Below are 9,796 nucleotides of genomic sequence, written 5' to 3'. Positions count from 1 at the left end.
AATGACAATGACACCAAATGAAGTTTGTTTATCTTCTTGCTTGCCAATTTCACGTCAGTCAAAGATGAATGAAATTGATTAAAGAAATCGAAACAAGGAGGTTATATTCGTGTCTTTATAGTCTATTTATTTACTAAAATAGTTGTGCCCTTCGCGTCATACATAAGCTCGTGTTCGCGCGAAGACATTCGCGGCGAATTCGCCCTCCTGGACAAGGCCTGTGCCTGCAACTTCGTTACACTGAAAACCGTTTGAATAATTTTCCCGTTTTCCCAACACTTATCAATGATACTTTGCTCCTATAGATCTTATATTATAAGCCTTACAGCCTTTCTAGCTATGTAAAACAAAAAGCTATATTTCAAGTAGGTATGTTAAATGTTATTATAACTAGGTATGATAGATATCTAAACATTTGAAAGAAAGGGCCAAGCAAGGTATATTGATATGCTAAGCTTAATATGTGTACTATGTATCGTATATGTTACAGTTTGGCTTCAGGTGTGCCCAATAAATCAACCGAGGGTACGGGAGCGTGTGCCAAATTGTTTCATTAGAGGATCTGTCGGATGACTCGAGTGCAAGGGATCATGTTCTGATAGGGGAGAGAGGGGAGCGTTCGTTAGTACCACCGCTAATAAGTAGCAAATGATGTGCGTTACATTGCTTAAAGGATGTGGTAAATATTTTTCATAGTTATGTCATTGGTGCATGGTCTGGAGGTTTGTGTACCGGACTACAATTCCATCTTATTTTGTTCACATCTGAAAACAGCTCGGAAACCTCCTAGCAACGCTCATCTGTGCCTGTGCACTGTTTCACAGCTTCGCTACATATTTTTCACTGTTCCAATCTAATCCAGGAAATGCTGGCGATCTTACGAATTTAACAGTAGCATAAGATTAAGGTGTATCCTAAAATTCGTTAAAAGCAAAACTCCGAAGATAAGCCTGCGTTTTAATTATAAATAGATGATTTTGGTACTACGAATGACGGCAAGTCAAAGTAAATACTGCGGCACTTTATCTGGTTGTAATAAGAGCGATATTGTAACAACAATGGATAGCCTGATGTGCTGCTGACGATAGTACAGCGAAGGAAGTATTAACGAGTAGCGCCATTAGCTGAAGAGCTTTTTATTTAAACCGATAGGAACATTGAATTGGAACTTCTGGATGTGTCTTCAAGACTTTATTGTCTTCTTTATTTCAAAATAAACCTACTTCAGTATAAAAAAAATAGTGTAGTGTCTTCAAGAATACTTTACAGCCCTAAACCAAAACTTAAACACATACTTATTATATGTTTAAGCATTCCGAGATCGAACCCGCGACTAACATAATTGAGTCGTGTAGTTCCAAAACCCGCTAAAACGCTCCTGCAACTAATTTCTGTTTATATCTCTAAATGATGCTACTGCAATTTTCTCATCATACTGTTCAATCATTTTCGATCAAATTACACTAAAAGACTACTAAACTAGCACTTAAAATTAGGTTTGTGTTACAAACTCCGCTAAAACGCCGTCCGTTTCTTTCAAAACCCTCTAAAAGTTGATTGACCAATGGTAGCACGGTATTTTAGTCACGTGACTGCGAAATCAGTATGGAGATTTTTTTATAACGTGGTTGCTTCATAATTTGCTCTTATCAAATCCCGCTAAAATACAACATGTCCGTTTCAAATCCCATTAAAACCGAATGTTCGTAACAAAACACGCCAAAATGAAAATAGTTTTCATTATAATTCAAATTATATTTAATTTAAAGATAAATAGCAATTACTGTTAGTATTGCCAGATGACAATAATAATTCGTATCATTTTTTTTTTGCCTAAGGCCAAAGCTATATGGATAAGCGGTTTTTTTCAATTTCTCGAAATCTTATCAAAATCGTTTTAGCGGGATTTGAAACTAGACGCCTCAATTATGGTTCGGTACTCAAACCAATAGTAGTCGGCCGTCATTAAAACAGAACATTCGTCTAAACTCCCAATTAATAGCCGTGTAATCTTCCAATTAACAGAGCAACATGAAGCGTCAGCCGGACACGCTAGCTACATATTGTCACGGTCGAGCGGTGTCAATGAAACAATAGCTCAAAAGACAAATTAAAATGTACTTTATTTTGTTTTGGGCCAGCTCTACAGTTACTGGTCTTTTACAATGATGTAGTTATCTGTCAGATAACAAATAAGCTGGCTGTCGGTTATTGAGTTTTAATGTACAGCTGGCTACTGGTTAACCAATCTGCGAGATATATCTCTACCTGTGAACAAAAACATAACAAATTGAGCTGAACTTGGTAATGAAATGCACTTATTAATATTAAGCTTTAAAATACTATCAATTCCTCTAGTTACGTGAGTAATTTCAAAAACAACGCCTGATGTATCATTTACAGCAATATGTTTAAAATGAAGGTAAATTATTAGATAAAGCGAAGGTGAAGGCGATAATGGTCATTGGTTCATGAATAAACACAAAATGATTTTGAATTAATTAGTATCAAATAAAAAATAATAGTTATTAGATTTACATCTATCTCGAAATTATTATTATTAAATATTTTACGAAACTCCACCCGTAAGGAGGTAAAACGGGATCCACGTGTACGAAGTCGCGGGCGAACTCTAGTTTAATAAGTATATAAAGTCAATGAATATTAAAATATTCTACTGGTGAGCTTTTTAGAGATTTCTTCTAGTTGCCCATGGGTACAGGATAATGGAGATTATAGATTTAAGAGTATGATTGAGTCAAATTAATATAGAGAATATAAAAGTAGAATAGTAATGGCAAAACACCGTTTCTCCAGTTAGTCTATCTGTCAAAGATTGCTTACAGCGGGGGCGACAAATTGCGGCGTCCCGCGGGAAATCTGTGTTATTAGCTGTCAATCATCCCCATCGACGTCGAGATTTGAGGGTAGTCTGCCATCGGACCCGCTTATTGAGGTTATGATTATTTCCTAAAATAGAGAAGTAATAATAATACATAACTTTTATTTAAAAACTTCAAACTCCTATGTTTTTCTGATTAATTTCGTTGCGGCTCCAATGACAGTTTAACTTTCCCCCGGGGAAAACTTGACCGGTACTAGTTAGATTTTTATTTGCGGTCAAGCTGTAGATCCTGGCTATACAGAAGTTGCAGTGCGTGGGAACGAGAGGTGGGAATAGTCTCGTAACCTTTATAAGAAAACTAGCTTTCCGCCCGCGGCTTCGCCCGCGTGGAATTTTGTCTGTCACAGAAAAACTTTATCGCGCGCGTCCCTGTTTCAAAAACCGGGATAAAAACTATCCTATGTTCTTTCCCGGGACTCAAACTATCTCTATGCCAAATTTCATCAAAATCGGTTGCGAGGTTTAAGCGGGAAAGCGTAACAGACAGACAGACAGACAGAGTTACTTTCGCATTTATAATATTAGTTGGGATGGGATTAATTTGACCAGCCATTCGGCATCTCAACTGATGACCGCAACTTTACTTGTCAACAAAAATTGTTTGGTTAACACAATTTTTTAAAAGTTTACCAGAAGATAGCAGATAAATGATAACCGGTGTTTTATGTATGGAATTTGACAGATTTTTGGCGTTTGTCAAAGTTAAATTAAGATGGTGCAACCCAGCCTCACACTGTAGGTAATAAGAAAGGACTGTAGACATTTCATACGCTTCAGAAAAGATTATGATGAAATAAAAAGAAACACCCAGAACACAGCACCCATACCACAACACTGGCAGGTAATTTAACCATATCCCAAAAAATCAATTTCCACATTTTAAAAATTCAAAAGTAGAACGTGAAAATCCGTTCGGAAACGGAGTGGATTTAATTTTTTGAGCCCGCGCGGACAAAGAGCAGAGTTGCAGATAGGCGTTAGATCGGCGGATTGCAGCTACGTGGAAATTGTGCGGCGAGCCAATTTCCGAGGGGGAGGGGCGAGGAGGCACCTGTGATACGTATCACTGGGCGCACAGTGAAAAGAGCTGCATGAAACAGTGATTTTGGAAGAAAATTCGGTTTACTTGCAAAAAAAGCTTCGTTTTCGTAGGATAATCATTAAGGGTGGATTCGACCAATTATGAGTAAAAATTAATCTCAGAATAAATCGTCAGTTTTGACATATTTTCCATACTGAAACTGTCAATGTGCCAGTTATACAAGGAGTTATTCTCGGATAAAAGTTTGGCCGAATCGGGCCTGAGTTACGTATTTCTAGACTATGATGTACATACGTAAGTATATCTCAATCAATACTGTTAATATTTCTAGTCTCTTTAAATTTATAGCTAGTTTACACAAAGAAACAATTTTTTAAACATTCCGCGGACTGATAAGTGAGAAAGCCTTTCCTAAAGATCAATGTTGGCATTTATGTGTAAAAGTGTTTTTTTTTTAAGCCTATAAATTTACAGAAATAAATGAGATTTTTTAATGAGTTTTTTAATTCAATAACAAACTTACGAAAAAGCTTTTCTGAGTGATTCAACTTACAGCTGCTCAAAGTAATTACCTACCTTTAACACTCACAATTATTTTGTGAAGTTTTTCATAAAAATTCGAAATTGACGACATTTAGTAGGTACATTAGTTTTGATTAATATTCATCATCAAAATAAATTAATGAATCAACAATATTAATTTTAAAAAGAGGATTTAATCGTGTGGACTTAACCAAAAACATTCTAAAAAAATGTTTTTTTTTATCAGGTCAATCAAACAGTCATGTAAATTCCTAATGGTCTTCCAATTTCGAATCAGTAAACAAAGGTCAGCAGGCAGGTGGTGTTTTTGAAGCCGCTGGCCGCTTGCTGAATACTTGATGCCCCCAAATGCCAGGCCAAATGGAATAACAAATGACCGCAGCCCAAATTGGCCTGGTCGATATTCAGGCTTTGTTTTGGAGCATGGACAATTATTGAACATGGCCATTATCTTCTATACTTATAATAAATCTGTAGAGAGGTCAATTCTATACATGAAATATATTTTCAAAATAACTATCAGGGGGTGATTAGTGATCGATACTGATGCCAAAAATGCAATCAGTAAAATTTTTGTCTGTCTGTCTGTCTGTCTGTCTGTCTGTCTGTATGTTCCTTATAGAAACAAAAACTACTGGACGGATTTTAACGAAACTTGGTACAATTATTCTTCATACTCCTGGGCAGGTTATAGGATACTTAGGAATTCCCACGGGAACGGGAGTTAGCGGGAAAATCCTTTTGTATGAAAGATCTAAACCGCTTAAGTTAGACGCTTGAAATTTGGCATGCAGGTACCTTAGTAAACTTAAAGCTTAGTTACAACAGGATATTGCAAAATTCCCACGGGAACGGGAGTTAGCGGGAAAAAACATTTGTATGAAAAAATCTAAACCGAGTAAGATAGATGAAGGGGGTAAAACGGGATCCACGCGTACGAAGTCGTGGGCGGCCGCTAGTGTATTATATGACTAAAAAAATAGCACTTGGAACATAAATAAATAAATAAATAAATATCCTTGGACATTTTACACTACGCTTCTAGTCCCAAACTAAGCAAAGCTTGTACTATGGGTACTAGACAACGGATATAAACATACTTAAATCCTTTTTTTTTTGTAAAAACTAATAATTAAAAAGCTAGGAGAATATTTTTTAAAATGAAAGGCACATTCACCACACTTATCTTACTTATTTTGTGCTTACAGACAATTTAATGAAATCTAACTTTTTTTTGTTTTCCTTAAATCACTGTTTTTTCCTATGACTTATTATGTAGTACACAAACACAAAAAAACTAAACCATTAAAAAATATGAAAGCTCGTTAATTAATCTATTTTATTTATAAGTTTTATCCCAATCGCAAAGAAAGTGAATAGATAATGGCTTTATTTTAAAGAATACAGGGTGATTTTTGTATCAGTATCCAAATTTTCAGGATCGACTCAGAATCAGTAACTTAATTGATTTACGTAAAGAAAACAAAACTTTTTTCTCCATATTTAATTATTTTCATCTGCTGCGCGCGGTTTTTTTTATATTTTATGTTTGATCTTTTTACATTATAAAATAATTACACTCATCTTCCTCATTGACTCACGTGGAAAATTTGCTTCGTTCATGGAAAAAAATGTAGGTACGTACAGGCGATTACATGGCCGAACGACCTTGAGCATTAGAGCGAGACAACGCGCCACCCGCCGCGCGCCCGCGCTTCTGCCTGATACCAAAGTGCGCTCAGAATACAGATGCGAAGCGCTGTCAATTCTAACATAACTGCCTACGGGAATGTTGACTCGATTTTAATTTACGCAGATCGAAAAAAATTGCGATGCTTATTTTGTGTTTCAAAACAGAGTTAAAAAAAAGAAAATAAATCATTATACAGAATAATAATAATTATCGTCAGCATATTTTCAAACTGAAACAAATTTCCAAAATTATCACTTCACGGAATTTATTGCAACAATATCTATTTTAACGGTAAATAATTTACGGTTAAAATAGATATTGTTGCAATAAATCCCTTGAAGTGATAATTTTAGAGTAAAAAAAAATGCAACATATGTAGTTTAAAATATTAAGAAACAAAATTGAAATAAATGATTATATTTCAATTAGACATTATTATACTTTAATTAGTACCATAACTATGAAAAATAAACAGTTATTTCCTCCTGTAAAGTTTGCAAAAAGGGACATACCTAAGCAGTTTGAAAGTTAGGCTGACGATATTCGTGATCATCTTTGAATATAAATATTTTTGATCATCGAATACAATTTAAGACTTTACTTTCTCCGTTATTATTTTTTGGTAAAATCGAGAGAAAAATAAGATTTTAGATTTTTGCGTTCCATTTCAACTAAAATAGATAAACACGGATTGAGCGACATTTTTATATGAGTTACATGTCAAGTACGAATACGAATACTGTGTGTCGAGGTAACACCACTACAATGTAACATTATGACAATATGAGGGTAGTTTAAAATATTTAAGCCCACCCGAACGGACAATTCCGCCAGCTGCCAGTCTGCTTGTGATCACGGCTGCATCATAGGCAGCCGAAAAATCAAGCCACATACAAAAACAGACTTCTTTTTCTATGCGGTTATTATTTTTGATTTGATTTTGAAATAAATCATATAAAAAAGCTATGAAAAACAGTATATCAGAAAAGATGGAGATGTTTGAAGAAACTTTTGATGGATATTTTTTTATATTATTTTCACATTTTCATCACTAAACTTTGAATTTTTGTCGAAATCCAATATCTAATTACTACAAGTGATATTTAGTTATTATCGTTGGAAAGAAGAGATAATTAGATGTTTTTAATGATCTTAAAAACACATTTCATTTTTTAATCAATTTCAAGTTAAATTTTTTATCGTGTTTTATACTTTTGTTAAACTTTGGCTGCTCGTAATTAGCTATTCAATCATTATCTGGATATAAAATGTTTTTATTAGAGTAAAGACATATTGGATCTTCATACCAAATAAAAAAAATCGGTTGAAAACGCGACAAAAAAAGAAGCAGATTTAGGTCAAATTTCGAAAAAAAAAACATAATTATAAAAATATCAATCAAAAAAGTAGCTCATTTAGGGTCAAATGGGCGAACCTTTATTCAAAATGACCTAACATACGAAGTTTGTCTAACGTTCTACCAAACACCTGTAGGTATATTTTATATATTATTATCAGGGATCGAAATAGGTGGTACCTATCAATTTACCTAACCCTATTCGCGACGAGATGATTGAGCTGGATGAATCGAAAATTCCCTGGGAAAAATTCCGATTTTTTGTGGAGACCAATGAGATAAAGAAAACTCAAACCAACCAAAACCAATATACCAAACGGGGTACCCTGTAGATTAATATCAATCGAAACGCAAAATGCACAAAAGTGATGTGATAGTTTCCAAGAAATTAATAACATACGGTTTTGTTAATTACAGAATTTAAATAATCCTTTGTAGGTATTTTTTGTTGTCTTGTGATTTCCTATACCTAAGTGCGTTGTTTTATTATTATTACCTACTAATACATAATAAAAAAAAATACCTATGTATATCTCGAAGTATATAATAAATCTAGAAAAAATTGATAATTAGCATCTTGTATACCTATGTATTTAAATTATCTTAAACATTTTATAATAACCTATACATGTTTAAAATGACGTAGTAAGTAGCTACTTAGATCACTTTCATTCAGCCGCCGAACTACTATGAGTACCGAGTGTACCATCTGCGCTACAAATTCTTTATAGAAAAACAAAGAAGCGGAGCGTGCCGATGTGCGACACAGCCTCCCCGTGCGAACGCTAGTGAAAGACTGAGCTCCCGCATTCGCGCGGCCCGCGTGTGGAAATTACAGGGTATTTTGAATGTATGACACGTAATACATTATTTTTGAAAAAAAATGAACAACAATTTTTTAGATAATTAAATTTTCTATCATTTGGTGAAAGAATCATTAAAATCGCTTCAGCCGTTTAGGAGTAGTAGGAAATTTCTTTGGTGAAATTAGAAGAAAGTTAAGAATTTTTTCTACCAAAACTAATAGTTGTAACAAAAAAAACGAACAACAATTTTTTAGTTTAAGATATTATACATCTCACACATATTTTTTTTTCTTGTTTGGATCATCCATTTAGGAGGAGTAGGGATTCAAAGAGAGGTCTATTTTGCAGTTTTGCCTCACCTATCGCCTTAATAGACATAATGGTGAGCGAAAATAAGCAATAACCTTTAAAACTTAAGATATGGGCACCCGCGAATTAGACTTTCAATATTTTTTTTTTGCGAAAAATACCACAATTAATTTTAATTGTAATCGTAATTATTTTTAAATAAGTAATCGTAATTATTTTTAAATAATTACGATGAAGTTGTATTGTCAAATTGTTCTAACAAGCGTATTAAAAAAAATTGGATACTGACAACAGTCATCCTGTATACAGAATAATGGATAAATAATGCATTAGTGTTACTGTCAAACAAAAATAAAAACCAAAAAGTTACATGTGGAGGTGCTGGGATTTGAACCCAGGACTTTCAGCATGCGAAGCAGACACTCTACCACTGAGTTACACCCCCTGATGAGAGGAGCGACGAAATTATCGTTTGGTTTCCAAGCGTTTGACGTCACTTCACTAACTGGTACAGTCGCAGTGAAAGTTAAAATTCCACTGCGCGCGCAACTGCGGTCACCACTTAGCTTAATTAAGAAATAAAGTTAATGATTAAGGAATGTTTATAAAAATTACCCACTTAGTAGGAATTATAATTTAGAGGTTGTGTAGTATGTTTTGTATATTAAACTTAGCTATGATTGTTAATTAACAAATAAATATTTTGTAATTATTACAAATAGGTAGGTACTACCTACAGACTATACCTACATCTAATTATGTATTCTTCATTCGGAAATTATTGTTATTGATAAGTAGCCTATTTGAACTTGAACTCTTTCCTATAAATAATTCATTTATTTCTATTAGTTTACAATAATATTTACAATTTACATTTATAATTAATCAAAAATAGGGTGACAACAATTTCCATATTCAATTAGCACTCGCGCCTATTCGGCTTTAGTGCGGGCATAATCCGCTAGATGGCGCTGAACTAAAAATTAATAGTTATTTAAAACAACTTGCGCAGTTCAATGGTGCCGTATCAGGGGAATGTTTATCCAGGATTCCCTTTTAATTAACGAATGAAAATATTTAGCCCGCGTTATGGTGGATTGCTTTTGACTTTTGTTGAAACGTAGGTTAATTGAAATACAAA

At 34.0% G+C, this 9,796-nt stretch overlaps 1 non-coding gene across 1 annotated transcript; it reads right to left on the bottom strand.

The window, feature by feature from the left end:
- Positions 1–9,028: 9,028 nt before the first annotated feature.
- Positions 9,029–9,100, bottom strand: Trnaa-cgc (transfer RNA alanine (anticodon CGC)). Its single transcript has one exon. It is a non-coding gene; the product is annotated as a tRNA-Ala (tRNA).
- Between the last annotated feature and the right edge of the window lie 696 nt (positions 9,101–9,796).

This window comes from Ostrinia nubilalis, chromosome 16, assembly GCF_963855985.1.
Source record: "Ostrinia nubilalis chromosome 16, ilOstNubi1.1, whole genome shotgun sequence".
Taxonomy (NCBI): Eukaryota; Metazoa; Arthropoda; class Insecta; order Lepidoptera; family Crambidae; genus Ostrinia; species Ostrinia nubilalis.
This window is presented reverse-complemented; position numbering and strand designations above follow the sequence as displayed.